At 45.5% G+C, this 17340-nt stretch overlaps 1 protein-coding gene across 8 annotated transcripts in view; it reads left to right on the top strand.

The window, feature by feature from the left end:
- Positions 1 to 17340, top strand: part of ASXL2 (ASXL transcriptional regulator 2) — a 228302-nt gene that overhangs the window by 140300 nt on the left and 70662 nt on the right. Inside the window, exons 1-2 of one of the 8 annotated variants that reach the window (XM_032762367.2) lie at positions 12652 to 12906; positions 14237 to 14435. The exons of the other annotated variants lie outside the window; for them this stretch is intronic. The gene's annotated coding sequence lies outside the window, so the exon portion shown is untranslated. Of the gene's footprint in view, positions 1 to 12651; positions 12907 to 14236; positions 14436 to 17340 lie in introns of those variants that run through there. 8 annotated transcript variants of the gene reach the window in all.

Raw genomic sequence — 17340 nt, 5'->3', positions numbered from 1 at the left:
GAAAGTATTTTGAAGAGTTTGAAGCCAGGGTGCAGTCTTCTTTAGTCGAAGGTACATATCCACACTTGGTCAATTCAGTCCATAGTTTAGGAGTTCTCTTGCGTTCCTTATTGGTGCTGAGCTTTCACACAGTGAGATTCAAGACTAACCCTTTCTACCATCTCCAGTTTGAGACTTTGTTTCATTCTAGTGGACAAAGACCTGCACTCAGTTATTCATGTAATTGTTATCTCTTGGTTGGACAACGCCAATTCCATATACCTGGGCATGAAGCCTTCAGCATTTAAAAAACTCCAGGTAGTACACTGCAATGCAGTGCTTCTCCTCAGCAACACAGGTTACGATGAGCACATCATACCTGTCTTTCAGTCACTACACTGGCTTCCCACAGAATTTTGAATCAAGTTCAAGTTCTCAGTCTGTATCATCAAAGTGCTGCATGCTGTGGACCCAGGGTATCCAAAAAAACTGTCTAAAGCTCCAGGATGAAGACCATATTCAACAACTACACTGCTCAGGTACAATGGAACTCTCAACAGTAACAATAAAGCTCATCTGTATGGGCCACAGACATTTCTCTGGGGCCAGTCCAAGACTCTGAAATGAACTTGCCCGAGAACTCAGGACCATCACAGATCTCACCGCTTTCACCTCCAAGCACAAGGCAGTTTTCTTTGACCTTGACTTCTTCATAAACACATAGCAGCAGGTATGTTGACTTAACCCCCACCCCCACCACACCCTCTACCAAAACAAGACCCTCCGTTGCACATGCTTCTCCCTCTGGGTAGAGCGTGACAGAAGAAACAACACATGACCTGTGTGTAGTCACATTGCTCAATGCACTGTTTGACGGTGCTCAGATTTTATGTTTGAGTGCAGTATAAGAACCTCTTTAGCACCTTCTCTACTCTTGTATCATGACCTCAGTCTAGCAGCAGTCAGCTGGGAGCTCACTCATGCTCCTCTGACCTTTCCGGCACTGCTCTGACTGTGGTGCTGTCTCTTCTTCCTCCTTCAGGGCAGCCAGTCCTCCCTCCTCAAACTCCAGGGAGTGACTGAAGCTGCTCTGTTCAGCAACCCTTCTTATATGGCCTAGCCTGGCCCTGATTGGCTGTCTCTCTAAACCTTCTCCCAATTGGCTGTCTCTATAAGCCCTTTCCTAATTGGCTGTCTCCTGCACAGCCTCATCGGGGCTGCTTTAACTCCTCTTTAATACCCCACCACAAATTCTTTCCAAACTCTTCGGTGAATACCATCCAGCCTTGTGACTTATTACTCTGTAATATGTTATTTTGTTCCAAAACCGCCTCTGTTAACACCTCAATCTGGGACAGTTTTTCAGATTGGTTTCCCAAAAAGAATGACTGTGGCATGGGACTCTCCCTCACATCCTCTGCAGTGAAGGTTGATGCAACGGATTAATTTAGCATCTTTGCAATGGCCTGGCCTTCCTTGATTGTTCTTTTAGCATCTGGATCATTGAGTAGTCCCACTAAGTGTTTGGAGGCTTCTTGCTTCTGATGTACTTCAAAATATTTTGATGTTAGTTTTTGTACCTTTTGCTAGTTTTTCTTCAAATTCTTCTTTTGGCTTGCCTAAATATATTTTTACATTTGACTTGCCAGAGTTTATGCTCCTTTGCTTTCCTCAGCAGAATTTGACATCCAATTTAAGGATGTTCTTTTGCCTCTAACTGCCTCTTTTACTCTGTTGTTTAGCCATGGTGGCATTTATTTGGCCCTATTTGTTTTTATGTGCTATATACATTTAGTTTAAGCCTCTACTATAGTGTCTTTAAACAAGTTCCATGCAGCTTGCAGGCATTTCTCCCTTATGACTGCTTTTTTTAATTTCCATTTTTTGTGTAGTTCCCCTTTTTGAAGTTAAATGTACTGTGATGGCCCAGCATGTGGAATTGGAAGCATTTCAGAGATTGCTACCAGGGAGGCCCTGGACTTTAATCTCTTACCTAGCAGCCTAAATTTAGCCTCCTGGATCTCTGTCCTACCTTTCCCTATGTCAAGAGTGACTACAAGTACCACTACTCTGGCTCCACCCCAGCACTGCACGTAAGTTTCTATCTGGATGTCTTGAAAGTTGCACCACTGTCACACACAGCAAGCAATTCAGCATGCAATATTCCAGTCATCACAAACCCAACAATCTATATTTCTAACAATTGAATCCCCTCATTACTATTACCTGTCTCTTCCTAGTAACTGGGGTTCCCTCCTTTGGAGGAGTATTCTCAGTGAAACATCGTCTGGAAGAAGGGTGCTATCTCTGGGATCTTTCCCTCTACTCCAGCTTGATGTTCTCCTTTCCTGAGATTTTCAACCTCCTCAACAGCACAGAGGCTGTCAGACTGGGGGTTGGAGCCCTCTACTGTGTCCATGAAATTCTCATCTGTGTTCTCTGTCTGTCTTAGCTCCTCCAGTTCAGCCACAGTGGTCTGAAGACCCCATGTTTGGTTTCTGAGGGTCATGAGTTGCTTACACTGAATGCACACAAATGCCAGCTGCTCACAATCAGATAATCGCACATGCTACTTTCAGTGCAATAAACTGGATAATCCCCACTCTGCTGCTGAACTTCTGCCTGCATTCCTTTTATTTTTGCAGAGTTAAAAAAAATTTTTTTTGTTTTTTGGGTGGAGTTATTGGCCTAAGTTTAGAGTATGTTTGTTATGTATAGCTGCTTCTCACCCTGCTTCTCTAGAAACACTCACTTTTTTCTAGGAAGTTATTCATCTGATAATAGGGGATTATGACAGTGCCTCGTCAACCGTAACAGCATTAGTGTCACTACCACAATAATACAATCAGTAGTGCTAATCATTTTTCTGTGCACATGAAAAGCCAGATAATCAAATAATCCTCTCCCAGGCACCTGCATTGTCCTTGTTGACTTGTTTTGAGGTGTGTGTATCATGGCAACAAACTGATCTCTTGCTGTAAAGTGGATTAGTGAGCAATACATGTTCCAGGAACAAAGTGGTGGTTGGAGTACTTGAATAGCAAACTGCTATAGATGACAGCAATCCAGCCTACCCCCGCTAGGAAAATCTACTGCTGGGACTAGGACTATCCTCAGTGAAATACAGGGGCTCTCGAGTCCATGTGCTCTTATTTCTTTTAAATTTTCTTTATTTAAAAAAAATCCTGGAAGAAATGGAGTAAAAATGACAGGAGGGACTGAAGGCCCTACAAATTTACTCTCTTTTGGGTATAATAAAGAGCTCCAGAATGCTACTTCACACCTTTCTCATGCATTCAGACCATGGTAATGTGTGTGGTACAGGAGTTCAAAGAAATACAATCATTCCCTCCTCAGACACCCACAGTGGCTTCTTATTCATTTCAGGTGTGGTCTTTACTGATCTGCTCTGGGTTTGAACCAGCAGTCTTCAAATAAGTCAGTGTCCGACTGCAATGCACTTGAGCCATCCAGTTCCCCTTACATTTGCTTCTTATTTTGTCTCTTCCTCTGTTGTTGTTTAATATTGTGAAGCATTTGGTACGCAGTGTCTATGAAACACATCCTAAATAGGAAAAAGGGTTTTCTGTTTTCCTTTTCTGAAATTCTTGCTGCTTGAGAGGCATAATGGTGATAGACAGCAAATCTGCTGGACTCTACACACCTGGTTCCAGTTCATCAAAGCCAGAGCAGATAGTTATCCTTGAGCTCAGCTAGCTACCCTTGGACAGAAACCTGTTTCTTTTCAATCTGGCATGGCATTAGTCAGCATTTAAATATTAGGGTGAAGAGAGAGATAAATACCTGGCACAAAGCTAGAGGGTGAAATCATTGATGTCAAAAAAAAAAAAAAAAGTTTGCCATTGACTTCAGTGGGGCAGGATTTCACCTAAACTAGGTTGCACCTAGATGCCACCCTAGTAAGCTGATTAGAAATAGCAAGAGTAGATTTGATATAGGAGCTGCATAGTTTGGACTGAAAAACTAAGACACATGAACCAAGAAGCAGAAAGTTTCCTAGGCGCTGAGCCTTGCTGATTTCCTTTGCCTTAGTGTTTGTTGCTTTTTAGTTGCACCCATTGTTGTTTTCCAGAGTTTAAAGACGTTTTAACTGTAACAAACCACTGGCACTGTAGCTCATCTCCTGCTGACTGCAGGAGTGTCGGGATTAGACTCTTCAAATGAGGCACTCATCCTGGGCAATATAAATCAGTTGGAGCCGTAAAAATAGTATCTTAAGAGAAATTCTCTCCATGACATTGAAGGCAGTAGCTTCCTACCCACACAGTCCCTGCGTGGATCTCTTTACCAGAAACAAACACTGTACCATTTATTTTCTATAGCTATTAATTCTTCTGCTCTTCGTTGTCATACTGCCAAGGTTCCTTGTAGCTGTGAGATCCATTCAGGCTGGTGCCACCTGGAGTTTGTGCTCTGATTCTTGTTTCAGTGCAGCAGGTCACGCAGGCAAGGATCTACAAGCTGAGGCCTTGCTTTAATAGTAGATTTTCACTATTGAGAGGAAAATAAAAAGCATTGTGAGGAGTGATGTGGTTACAAGGCATGAGATTATTTTACCACAGTTAGTGTTAGTTCAGCGTTCAGGTCTTCCTGATATTTTGAAAGAGTGGTTCCTCTGTGAAAGGCTCTGTGGTGTTCTCTGTGTAGCAGGACCTTACAGATCTGATAACGAAAAAAGGGGCTAAACTGGCTGTTCTTTTCAAAGTTATTTCACTCACTTATAACAAATCTTTCTCAGATAATTTTGAACTCTTAGTCTAAAAGGTGGTTCTTGCCACACAAAGTGGATCTATCCTTGATTACCACATTCATTTGATTTAAATCTTTCAAGAGGTTCAAGTCAAGAGACAGCTTTAGGTCCTGAATTTATACATGCAGAGACTGCAGTGTGAAGAGTAATGGTCTTTTGGGACTATTAGTGCCCCACCTTTGGAGATAATCCATGTTATAGATCCACAACTATATGATATGATTGGTACTCACTCTTAAAACAAGAATGAAGATGCATTGTCGCAACTTTGTTGGGGTCAGAGATTGACTTGAATGGACAGAGCTGTTCAGAGGACTGTTGTATCCTATTACAGGGAAGACAGAAGAGGAACACTTGATCTCTGAGGGTATGTCTAGATTGCGGTCACTGGTGTTTAATCTAGCTAGCGCGAGGTCAAGTAGTGAAGCTGCAGCGGTGCAGGCTAGCGCCACCAATAATTACCCAGGGTTCTAGGTGGTCTTGAAAAGTCCACTCTGGAACACTTGCTTCCAGGGCAGAACTATTCAGGGAACTGAGCTAACTCAAATATGTCTGTCTGAGCAATGATTGCAACCTAAACATACCTAATCACTTGTGGTTAGTCCTTTGGCTTGCTCTCCCTTTCTAAAGAAAGGTGTTACACTGTACTTTTCTAATTTACTTCACTTACAACAAACACTGTATAAATAGCGCAACGGAAAAGGAAAATACAGTAACTAACAAGAAGTCTACAATGCCCACCAGTTTTTACATGTTGCTCCCTTGGGAAAACTGTATTCCACCTCCACCTCCCAGATTGTATTTTCTCCTTTTTGTTTTATTTTTATGCTCCTTGCATTCACCATGTCTGTAGCCCTTGGTTGAATTTGTAAGTGTGAGGATCTTGGGACAGGGACTTCACCTTTGTATTTGCCTGTAAAGCAGCATCCGCATCTCTAAACAAAGCAACACAAATAGCTGCTGTATTGAAGATGTATTGAAGCTGAATTTGCCCCTTTGTTTTTCCTTAAGTGGAGTTCCCGCAAGCCACCCTTCACTCCGAATTCTCTGGCATGCCAGAGCACTTTTCCTTTCCTGCAAAACCCTTATGGAATGGCCGTGTCAAGTACAGCAGGGAAGAGTCTCCATCCTGCCCTAGCAGAGCTGGAATGTGGTGGTGGGAGGCTGCAGGGAGCCAGTTGCAGCTTTCTGATCCTCTGCCACTAGCCTTGGTATAAACTAAAGCTGCAGGAGGCAGCTGAAACTTATACCACTGAACTGTGGTCCCTGCGGATAATTGCTCTATCACTCCCCCGCACCTTTCTAGCGCCAGCAGGAGAGCTATCACAGGAGGTTTGTCTGCTGGCAAAGGGTCATAGGAGAAATTCTCCACTAACCACCTCCTGCTGCTTACGACCACTCTCTGCTACCTTAGCAGGTCATAGAATTTGGCCCAGTAACTCCAATTTTAAAAAGAAAAATCATTCTGGTCACAGAATAATTGTCTAGTGAACTTCATTTCTCTTGGTGGACTATTCCAGCATAGCAGAGGAGGAGTATTATTTTCCACCTCACTTCCCCAATATATAAGAATGTAGCAAATAACTGCAAACTAAAAGATTAGGATTGTTTCATGCTGCAGGGTGGGCCGATGTCTGACAATGTTGCCCATTCCTAGTAGGGAACAGAGAATCACTTAGCCATGCACAGCGTTCTCCTTCAGAAAAGCATGCATTTTATAAAACATAGCATTTGCAATCGGGAATTGAAGGGAGGCTAAAAACTACGGACTGAGAATCGTTCTTGTGATGGGAATGATTCATCCTGAGAGTGATTTTGGGTTTACTAGTTCTGGCACCAATACTGAGGATGAGAGAACAGTTCTGCACCGTAGGGGTGCTCCTGACACCATGCAGTCAGGGCCGGCTTTAGGCCGATTCGGCCGATTCCGGGGAATCGGGCCCAGGGCCTAAGAGGGCCCCGCGCCTTAGGCACCTTTTTAATTTTTTTTTTTTTTTCTTTACTTACCCTGGTCCCCGCCTGTGGTCTGCTCCGGGGTCTTCCATGGTCCCGCTCCTTTGAGTGAAGCGCCGGCAGGAGCACGGCGCGGCCCTGCTCTCCCAGATAGAGCTCCAGCCGGGGCGGCGGGGCTTGCCGCGCCCCAGCCGGGGCTCCAGCCGGGAGAGCGAGGCCACAGGGCTTTGCCGCGCTCCTGCCGGGGCTCCGGCCAGGAGAGCAGGGCGGCGGGGCTTTGCTGCTCTCCAGCTGGGAGAGTGGAGTCGCGGGGCTTGCCACTTCCAGACGGAGTGCGGCAAGCCCGGCGGCTCCGGCCGGAGCGCAGCAAGCCCCGCTCTCCCGTCTGGAGCTCCGGCCAGAGCGCGGCAAGCCCTGCGACGCCGGCTGGAGCTCTGGGCCCTTTAAATAGCCCTCCGAGCCCTGGGGCAGTGAGGGGCTCGAGGGGCTATTTAAAGGGCCCGGGGCTCCAGCTGCCTCTGCCACCCCGGTCCTTCAAATAGCTGCCAGAGCCCGGCCTCCCCCATGCATTCCCCAGGGCTCCCGCGGCTATTTAAAAGGTCCCCAGAGTAGAAGGGGGTTTGGGGGCCACTTAAAGGGTTGGGGTTCCAGCTGCCTCTGCTGCACCCCCTGACCTGCCAACACCAGTCCGGCCCCCCCTGCCTGCAGCCAGCTCTGCACCCCGAGCCCACAGGCAGCCCCTGCCAAACCCCCTGTCCTATCTCCAGCCAACCCCTGCCACATATCCCTGCAGCCCTGCCCAAAGCCAGCCAGCCCCCCACACACTGCTGCCCGCACCATCCCTGCCCACCCCGCGACCCCCTGCCCTGTCTCCAGTCAATCCCTGCTGCACCCCATTGCCTGAAGCCAGCCAGTCCTGCACTTCTCTGTCTCCAGCCCTACAAACCCCTGTGGCCCTGCCTGAAGCCAGCCTGCCCTGCACTCCTCTGTCTCCAACCAGCCCCACACCCCTTGCCCTGCCTGCAGCCAGACCCTACCTCCAGCCAGCCCCATGTCCACTGCTGCCCTGCAGTTTCCTGGGCAGTAACCCTGCACACCTGCTTCAATGAGGGGGCAGGGAGCAGCTGGGACCAACACAGTGCACACCCCCAGGGAGTGGTGGGGACCCACACATGTGAAACGGCGGTCATTAGTAGCCAATCAACAGCATATATGATGTAATGTATATAATATATAATTTTATTATTGATATAGTTATGGGAAGTAAATAATACATGAAAGAAATGAGAGGCTTTTTTTTACATTTTTTTTTTTAAGTCATCCCTGCCAGGGCCCCACCGAAAATGTTCGAATTCGGCCCCGCACTTCCTAAAGCCGGCCCTGCATGCAGTCATTTGTTAGCTCATTCATTTAGGTTTGGTTTGTAATTACATTTGGGATTGGGATTCTCTGCATTATTTTTAAAGGAAAAGGCATATGCTATTAGCCTTATGTCTTCTGTCTATGATTTTGTCATCTCACAAAGGGTTGAGCGTGGTTAGTACTTGGATAGGAGATCTCCAAGGGAAAGAAACATGATGCTGCAGGATGCTTTAGTGCCTGTGCTAAGCTGTTCTGTATGTTCTTGAATGCAGTTAGAAGCTGCTGGATTTCACCCCAGAGGGAAGTGGCTGCAATTTCATTGGTGGATACAACAAGTGGAGGTGTGTGTTCAGGATTGTTGGGGATGGTAGTCCCTGTATAATACTAAGGGATCATTTATTGTTATATTTTGTAATTCAGTGTTCTTTTTCAGAGGAAGACCATTGGCACCAGCTATTTGAATTTTCCCAGTACTTTGGAATTGTTCTCTCCTATGGCTATCTTGTGAAACTAGACAACTTTGGATTCTAGCAGGCTCTTTGGGGAGACAGTACTAGTTGACAATGTACTTGGCACCTCTCTCTGCTACTAATGTTTTCTGTCGTGTATGCCCAAAGCCTAGGAATCTTGGCTCAAGTTAATAGGTGTAAGTGCTGAGGTGTCGGTTGGATTAGAACGAAAGGGGTATAAAGGTTTGACTCTAGTCTCATGAGGTTAGGTTTGTTGTTGTTGTTTAGCTCATAACATGAAACAGCAGAGTGAGACTCTGTTTCTCAAATACTTCACAGCTAGAAAAATCTTAATATTCCAGTATGTCCCCAAGGTGAACTTGTGGTTGAAGGTTTCCCCAGTTGCACATTCCTCAGGGAAGGGATTGTGAGAGAGGGAAAGTGCTGAGTTAATGATGCCAGCTTTGCTCAACACCCTCCTCCTTCTAGCTGTTGATTTCCCAGGGCTCTGCTGCCAACTCAGGCCTGATGTTCTGCTAATGGATCTATATGTTCTTCTTGGACTATGTGTCAGCATGGATCCCATTGTGACTGTTCATGTGCCTCATGCATGCGAGGTTGGATTATTTTGAATAGCCATTTCTGTCGAGACCAGACATGCACCCTGTACTCCCTTGTGCTTCCATGTGACAGTGTAAAGGGCCGAGCAGCTAGAACCCTGCTGAGGTTCTCTCTTACTGCCCATAGCAGCAAGATGGAACGCAGCAAGTGTCCAACCTGCTCTTACTTAGCTTCAAACTCTTTTTTCCCTACCATTTTGGTGAAGAAACCTCCATCAGCCTCTTCATTCTTAGGTGTTTATTTTTTTTAATTGTCTATTTCAAAAAACAAATGAGAGGAAAAAAGCTTCCCTCAGTATACCCCTCTTTACAGAGGGACTAGTTTCCTTGTGCCTATCATTATCAATCCGGGTTTAAACCCCACTTGACTGGCGATGAACTTATCCCTCTCATGGAGAGGCATAGCCAATGCCTGTTGTGTTCTGAGGGGAAAGCATATACCTGGTAAGTATGCAGTGTGCGGGACCTTTCTTCTTGGGGATGCGTATGTCGTGGAACGTGCAGCTGATACCATTCCTGCTCAAACAGTTGATGCACAGCACCTTGGTCCCAGAAGAGATTAACACCTCCGAAGAATGAAAAGAGCCATCTTCAGTGAATGCTTCCTCCAGCAGACATCACACCCCAGGGGCATGCAGTGACAGAAAAGCAGGACAGAAAATGTTGTTAAAATTGGCACCGACTATCTTGGCACAGGGCCATTGACACAGGCTATTATTGTTGGAACTGAAACTGGTGCGTAAATCCAAGGGAAAGACTGAAAGGGGCCAAGCAGGGTCCAGACACAACTGTAAAAGTTGGGAGACAAGTATCAGAGGGGTGGCCGTGTTAGTCTGGATCTCTAAAAACAGCAAAGAATCCTGTGGCACCTTATAGACTAACAGACGTTTTGGAGCGTGAGCTTTCGTGGGTGAATACCCACTTCGTCAGATGTCCCAGAAGGAGGAGAAGAGACGACGCTCCTCCAGAGACAGGGATCTAAGCCCACTACCAAGGTGAGAGCAACACTCAGAAAACCAGCACTGATAACACCACCAGCAAAGATTCTGGCATTGACCATCGCACCAATTATTGGCCCTAGATCCCCTCTGGGAACATCTTTGACATGTGGCCGATACCCAGCACCAATCTCAGAGTGCAAGCTCACAGAGACTCGGCATGTAGAAACCATTGAGCCTACATTGAAAGGAGTGGATATGTGCTACCAAGTGCCCTGAAAAATTTCAAGCACTTTTATTCCCACCCAAACCTGGGCTCTTTAGTAGTTGCAGCTATGCAGGATAAGTCCAAATCTCCCCAAATGTCTGAGCATGCAATCAGTGATGAGCAATGAATGGTCCTTACGCGTATCTATCATGGAAGAGGATACTCCATCAGAAGAGATGATTGACTTATTTGCCACTAGAGATAATGCAAAATGTCAACTTTCAATCCAGAGGACGGTTGAGTCCAGGGGCTGTTAGCAGATGTCTTCCTCCTACTGTGGGATAAAGGCTTGCTGTACGCCTTTCCATCAGTTCCCCTGATTCACAGGGTAATTTCCAAGATCAAAAGATGTAAAGCCATGATCATTCAGATGACTCCATACTAGCCAAGGCAGTTCTGATGACAGATGTCCTTTCAGCCTCTGGTCCAGCTCCCAGACTGCCTGGGTCTAATCTCACAACAGATGACTAAATACTCCATTGCAGCAGCTGACAATGTGGCTGTTGGGTTGCTGAGCACCACAGACAGAGACTGCTCCTCACAGGTCCAGCAAATCCTGATATAAAGCAAACCTGTACCAGACGAACATTTTCTTCCAATTAGAAGTGATTTCTCTATATGTCCAAAAAGGTCAGGATTGGGTCCAAGCCTCAATACCAAAAATGTTTGACTATTTTATGAATCTCAGTCAGACATGTCTTTCACTCAGCTTTATTTAAGTCCACATTGCGGTGATTTCAGCTTGTCACCCAACTGTGAAGTTGTGCTCAGTTTTCCTTCACCCCACTGTATCAAAGGGCTACTACGTATTTACCCACCAGTCAGAGAGTCCACCCCTGCCTGGGTCCTCAGTATAGTCCTCCTGAGACTCACAGAGCCTCCATTTGAGGCTCTCACAGAATGTTCATCACACGAACTCACTCAGAAAAAGATCTTACTAGTCACTATCACTTTGGCCAGAAGAATGAGTAAGATTCAGACACTTACGGCTGAGCTTCCCTGTGCAACATTCCATTGGGACAAGGGGTTGCTAAGACTTCATGCAGAATTCACCCCCAAATTAGTCTCAGAATTTCATCTGAACCAATCAATCTCCCTGCCTTCTTCCCAAAACCACATTTGGCACTGGGAGAATAGAAACTGTGCACACTATAGCTTGACTCCCTTCTCACCTTCTTGCTATCGACTGTGAACTTTGGACAATATTGGGATGGTAGGAAGTGACCCAGGGAGGGCAGCCTTAAGGCGGTTCTGGGTGTCAGACCTTTGGTAGCCCTCACAGGGCCCTAGGCCAGATCCCAGTGAAGTGGGAGGGCCGGGGTTCACCTACCAACCCCCCCTCCCTGCAGTTTAAAGGGTCTGACCACTGGTCAACGCTCCCCAGGATTTCAAACCATCACAGTGCCTGCCTTATTGCCCAGGGAAGAGGAAGGATGACTAGGCTACAGGCTTCCGTAACTGATATTCCCAGAAATGCTTTGAGATCCTTGGATGAAAGGTGTTACAGAAGAGCAGTGTATTAATGGCATTGGCATGGAAGCTTGTCTTTTGTCCTGGCTAAGAGGCAAAGGACCACTTTTGCGACCGTTACAATCACTGTGCCATAGTCTGGGTTGAAGTCTGTCCAAGTGGCGTTGAAGGGTATTGTCTACACTGTAATTAAAAACCTGTGGCTGGCCAGGGCCAGCTGCATTGGGTTTGTGGGGCTAGGGCTAAGAGGCTATTTAACTGAGGTGTAGACATTCTGATCAGGCTGCATCCTCCCACCATCCGAGGTCCTACAGCCAGGGCTCCAATCAGAGCCTGAACATCTACAGTGTGATTAAACAGCCCCTTACCCCGAGTCAGCTGGCACGGGCCAGCCACGAGTGTCTCATTGCAGTTTAGACATATGCTAAGATACTGGCCAAGATCATATGTTGCTGGAGATTGCTTTTTGCCTGCTTCTTAGTTATCTTGCCTCATAAGAGAAGATTAGCTGGCAAGGTTGTTCCAGACCAGCTAGCCTAAGGCTGTATTGATTATTTGTCAGCAGAAAGCCTAGGTGCTTCTACCAATGACCTGTGCTACTCCTGCTGCATAGAATGCCCTCCCGCCAGACCACTACCTAGCCTTTAACTTTCTCCGTGAGACCCACCTCTGCAGTGACACCTGTATGAAATCACCTAATTAATGCTGGCTAGTTTGAGGTACATCTGGGAATAATTAGTACTTTTAGCTTAAATTTTAAAACTTTCAAAGGAAGGAGGTGTGTGTGTGTGTATGTATATCTGTTTATCTCTGATTGTTTCTCTCTCTTCACCCTGTATAGTGACTCAAAATGCTGTCTGGATTGAGAAATTGGCCTACGGTCAAGAACAGTTCTGATGATCATGATTTTGCCCCTGCAGAAGCATAGGAGAATCTCCTGTCCTCTCTCATGGCTCTGGTATATGACTGGAGGGAACAGGTTGTCTGATCCCGTGGTATGATGGCATTCTCTGTTAGCGTATTCAAAGACTACTGGCTCTATGAGCCCACAGGGATGGATTGACATGATTGGCCTTACTCTTCAATGTGTGCTCAGGTACTGCTCTCAGCCTGGAATAGTTGACAGTTTGATCAGGATACAAGTGTAATCCCTGCCCCCACATTCCCTCCCCGTGTCTATACTTAGGCTGAAATGAGAATTATTGTGTGCCTATTTGGATGAGCCCTGGGGTGGTGCCATCTTGGAGATTCCCATAGTCAGAGGAATTGTTTACCTGGTATCAGCATTTGTCGTGATGTTGGATTTTGGAGGCTATGGTATCGGTTTGAGAATAGAGCTGTCAGTCTGCAGGCCTGTGGTTTGCTTGTTAACCTGAAGATTTCCACATGTGCCTTGTCTATTAATCAGGAGACTAGGTGAACACAGTTGAAGGGGTATGTTTTTGGGATGGAGGCACTCCTACATATGGAGTAGGATGCACACATAACTTGAGCAGCCTGATTTCTTTGAAAGTGTGTTCCAACACTACCTCTCCTTAGCTCCTTGCTCTCTAGTGAGGCCCATTAGGAGCTGCCTTTATTCTGTATTTCTTCACCCAGGACAAAGATCAGTTTAAACACAATTTCCCCACTTCTCTGTGCTCCTCCTTTTTCCATAGTGCCTGTCAGTGGTAAGTTTCTCTACCCTTGACTGGAGGGGAGAAGAGCCATCCATTATGAGCAGGAGTGTGTGACCACAGAGATTTTAAGGTGATTCCAGATGGAGAGAGGAGAGAGTGCAGAGCCTTGAAATGAGATTACTGGAGTGTGGAGACACATGAAATGTGTGCAGACCTGCCTTGGACTTGTTTAGTGCTAGAGTTGATTTCCTCAGAGCTGCCAGTGCCAAATATATTTGAGTTTCTGTGTGTGTGCGTGTGTGTGTGCGCATGCAGTGAACAGGCCCCTTTCTGTATCATAAAAACCTAATCTGATACTAGGAATGTATAATCTTAGGTACAGCAGTGAAAGCTGCAACTTCACCCAGGGCAAAGTGCAGGAGTGGGAGTTCTGGAAAGCTGTAATTGGGACAGTATTTTGGGGCATTAGTTCTTCCTTCATTTCAGTGAAGAGCAGTTGTGTGGAAGAAATCTTTATTAAAATGGTGGATGGCAATTATAAGCTTCATCTTGTTTTAATATAAATTCACTGTGGAGTTCTAGTTATGGTAAATCATATACCTGTAAAATAAGCTAAGCACTGGGATTACTGAGACACACATTTATCTGCTTCTCAAAATATATTGTGATGACTTTAATGTAGTTTTTTTGTCATACATCTGGATCCCATTAGCTGGTTAAAATTGAGTTATTTTAAGCTTATGACTGTACATACTTGAAGGGGAGGTATTGTATTTTTAGTTCAGCTTGACTGTACTTTCTTTCCAGATGAGTAAAGTGCAGCCTTTGCTTTCTGAATGTGTACTTTTCAAGGCAGAGAACCTCATGGCAATCCATGCAACTCCTTGAACAGGAACTGTGGATCTACTAGTTTAATTTGTTTTTGTATTGCGTATACCCCAAAACAAAGTAAAGTCAGACACAAAATCCCAGTAGAGTTCCTACTCCTGAGCTCCAACAAGAAGAGGTAAGTCCCTGGTCCGTGTGGCCACATGGCTTACGTTGGCTTCTATTGCAGGGATGACTGCATAGGTGAAGGGCTGGTTTCATCAGCAGTTTCTGGGGCACGTTGTACTATATTTAGATTGTGCTGCATTTGGGTACTGTTACATTTAAAAAACCAAAAGAACGTGTGCCATCATGTCTGAAGATTGTGAAAACGAATATTAATTTCATACCAAAGAAGAGAATAAATCAGATTTACCATGGTAGCTGGAGCAGAGGTTATTTGAGCACTCCTGAGGACAGAATGAACTGTTTGTGCTGTATTACCCATTCCCTCGGTGGCAGTAATGTCTGTGCACGTGGGGCACCAGTAACCAAATTAATTTTTCCACTGTCTTTGGAGCTCACTGAAGCAGTTATCCAGCTAAAGACAGCCTTTGTAATTCCCTGTGGCATTATAAAAATGTAATATTTTAAATTGATCAGAAACATACTTTAATTGCTCAAAGTATTGTGTTTCTAGTTACTTACTGGTTAAGGTTACTATTTCTCCTGTTACCTCTAACACTTCAAACTGTGATCCTGTCTGATCTTGTAAAAAGGATGTGGGAGTTGAGCTGAATCAGTACTTGGGTCAGAGTTCTCCAAGAAAAACCCAGGGTGCTCTATGAAGTTGTGTTGGAAATTCATGCTTCCCTCTGTGCGCTGTATTCACTGGATCATCAAGCTGGGGAGACACTGTGTCATCGTCCCCCTGTTGCCCTCCTCCCCCAGTGTCATGGACAACGCCAGATAAATTTAATTTCACAAGGATTTAGTGGTATTAAACTATTGTATCCTCTTCCTATTCCAGTTTGTGAATCTTCTTCCTCCCTAAACTCTGCAGTTAGGGATGATACTTTGCTTCCTGACCCAGATGGTTGTGTAGTTTTGCTGTGCACTATTAAACAGCTGCTATGGTCTTCCCTAGAAATGGCTTCACTTCAGTGGTTGGCAAAGTGATTCCTACGTGTGTGGTATATACAATGTGATCAACATGTTTCTAGAGCCCATTAGGATCCATTTAGATAAAGCTGCTGTACAAATGCAAGAGCATTTTTGTGCCTCCTTCTTCAAGAATGTGCAGTGCCTCTCCTACAGCCAGAGTAATGCACTTATTAGTTAAGGCTGGTTCGGCCTTTTTGTTGCTCAGTCATTCTGGCGGATGTTGTGAGCCCTGGCCAGCAAAATGGCTAGGGCTGCTCCTGCTGACAGGAGCCAGGTATTGTACAAGCAGGAGCCTGACCATGCCATGCCTCAGGTTTGGGGAGGAAAAATGGTGTTTTTCCAAAGCTCTACTCATAGTCCAAAAAATACCTATTCATGATGCCAAAATATTAGCTCCTGTATCTGTCCCCCTGATTTACTGTGGGCTCTCCCTTGGCTCCTCTGCACCTGCCCACTGGATTGCTCCTGGCTGTACTGGGAGAGTTCTCCTCCAGGTCCTTTCCTGGGCTGGCTGGAATCCTTATGTTCTTCATGGCTCAAAGCTTTTCCCTTCTCTCTCCCTCTTGCCCACCTTTCTAGCTCTGTCAGTAATTGTCAGCCCTCACCTGTAGCACCACTTGCTTCCCAGGCCTGGACCCTCTTTTCTTGCTGTACCAACAAACTTCATGTTTGCTTGGCAACAGCCGCTTACTGTTCCAGTTCAGGATTTCACTCCTGGCCCATTTCCCTGCCCAAGTTCCTCCTTCCTGACCCACTACACCACTTGCTAGTCAATCCTGAGCCTCTCTTGAGCAGTCTGTCAGTTGTGTCAAATTGTGTGGCAGCTTTCTGCTATAAACAGATCTCCATTGAGCAGCATGAGAAGTTCACCGTGGTCATGTTCCCTGTAATGAGGCTGAGAGTAGAGCCTGGTTTTCAAAGATGAAAGACTAATGGACTGACCTCCTGCCCTAGTGAGGCCGTTCTTGTTTATAAACAGTCCATCCCAAAACTGGAATCTTTCTGCTTACTTGGAAAAATGTTTGTTATCCCATTCACTCCTGAATTCTGTTGTCCTTCCATTGTCTTTTGTCTTGTACTGAGATGTCAGCTCTATGGGCTTTCTTTTTGTTCTGTGTGCAGTGCCTGGCACAGTAGTATTCTGGTCCATGACTAGGGCTCCTAGATGCTATCATAATGCAACCTGTAATAATGACAACAACTTCTGCAAGGAGTAACAGGAAGAGCTGGAAGTATTAGTATATAAGCTAAATTATGATTTAACTTGCATCACAGAGACTTGATGGAATAAATCTCAGGACTTACATATTGGTATAGAGGGTTATAGCTTGTTCAGGAAGGACAGGCAGGGAAAAGGGGGAAGAGGTGTTGCATTATACATTAAGCAGCAAAGAATCCTGTGGCACCTTATAGACTAACAGATGTTTTGGAGCATGAGCTTTCGTGGGTGAATACCCACTTCGTCGGATGCAACGGCGAAGTGGGTATTCACCCACAAAAGCTCATGCTCCAAAACGTCTGTTAGTCTACAAGGTGCCACAGGATTCTTTGCTGCTGTTACAGATCCAGACTAACATGGCTACCCCTCTGATATTATACATTAAGAATATATATACTTGTCCTGAGGTCCAGGAGGATGTGAGAGGCCGATCAGACATCTTTCAGGTAAAGATAAAAGGGGAAAACAATAGGGATGACATCATGGTAGGGGTCTACTATAGGCCAGCAAATCAGGAGGCAGAGGTGGATTAAGCATTTCTAGAACAAATAACAGAAATATCCAAAACAAGACCCGGTGGTAATGTGGGACTATAGCTACCCAGACATATGTTGAAAAAGTAATACAGCAAAACAGAAAATTTCCAGTAAACTCTTGGAATGTGTTGGGGACAGCTTTTTGTTTCAGAAAGTAGAGGGAGTAACCGGGGGACAGCTGTTTT

This window comes from Chelonoidis abingdonii, chromosome 3 (assembly GCF_003597395.2).
Source record: "Chelonoidis abingdonii isolate Lonesome George chromosome 3, CheloAbing_2.0, whole genome shotgun sequence".
NCBI lineage: Eukaryota > Metazoa > Chordata > Testudines > Testudinidae > Chelonoidis > Chelonoidis abingdonii.
This window is presented reverse-complemented; position numbering and strand designations above follow the sequence as displayed.